Source organism: Anomaloglossus baeobatrachus, unplaced genomic scaffold, assembly GCF_048569485.1.
Source record: "Anomaloglossus baeobatrachus isolate aAnoBae1 unplaced genomic scaffold, aAnoBae1.hap1 Scaffold_45, whole genome shotgun sequence".
Classification (NCBI taxonomy): Eukaryota; Metazoa; Chordata; class Amphibia; order Anura; family Aromobatidae; genus Anomaloglossus; species Anomaloglossus baeobatrachus.
In genome coordinates this window covers 693,110-694,417 of record NW_027443837.1, presented here as the reverse complement: position 1 = coordinate 694,417, position 1,308 = coordinate 693,110, and positions in this window count along the sequence as shown.

Below are 1,308 nucleotides of genomic sequence, written 5' to 3'. Positions count from 1 at the left end.
GGGATCCTTTAAAGGACCCTCCATGTTTTAACACATAATGTCTGGATAGGGGGTGCTTAGTACATTTATTTTTAACACTTCTAATGTGCTCACCCACCCTTTTCCATAGGGGTCTAATAGTTCTCTCAATGTATTTTTTCTGACAGGGACATTGAATTCAATATACTACTCCCTTTGATTGACATGTAATAAATTCTCTAATCATGACTTCTGACTGCCCCTGTAAGAAGGATTTCCGTGAAATATTTTTTGTATTCTTACATACTATACAGCTTTTGCATGGAAAAAAAACCTTTCAGGCCAAATAATCCTCCCTTATTAGGTGCTGTAAGATTACGTATGGTGGGTGCCACTAAATTGCCAATATTGTTTGCCTTCCTATATATGAATATAACGTCGCAAACTTGTACATAAATATTGTACAACTTAAAACTTGTAAGTTAGCCAGGGGTGGTATAGCACATCTTTCATTGTATAAGTCTAAATTATTAACCAAACAAAATATATGCCACCGGCCGGGGCATTACATTAGACTGGTAAAACTAAATCAATGTGAATATTGTATCACCTCGAAGTTAATTGGTTATACAAAAGAATTTTATTCTCATTACTTTCATTTTTTATTTTATGTGGTCCTTGTTTTATGTGGTCCTTGGTTTTAGTAATAATCAGTGTATTGTATATTATCAAATACTCTGTCTTGAAACAAGGATAGCAACAAATTTTTTATTTGTGGTCTATTAATAAAATTATAAAAACCCATCTAGCGCTGGTTTATTGTGGATTTTTACTTAAAATCCTTTACACAGTTTATTAAAGGCTACTTTACACACTGCGATATCGGTCCCGATATCGCTAGTGTGGATACCCGCCCCCATCTGTTGCGCGACACGGGCAAATCGCTGCCCATGCTGCACAACACCGACCAGACCCGTCACACATACTTACCTGCCCGGCGACGTCGCTGTGACCGGCGAACCGCCTCCTTTCTAAGGGGGCGGTCCGTGCGGCGTCACAGCGACGTCACTGAGCGACCGCCCAATAGCAGCGGAGGGGCGGAGATGAGTGGCCGGAACATCCCGCCCACCTCCTTCCTTCCTCATAGCGGCTGGGAGGCAGGTAAGGAGAGGTTCCTCGTTTCTGCGGTGTCACACGGAGCGATGTGTGCTGCCGCAGGAGCGACGAACTACATCGTTACTGCTGCAGTAACGATAATCGAGAATGGAGACCCATGTCACCGATGAGCGATTTTGCACGTTTTTGCAGCGATGCAAAATCGCTCATCGGTGTCACACGCAGCAACATCGC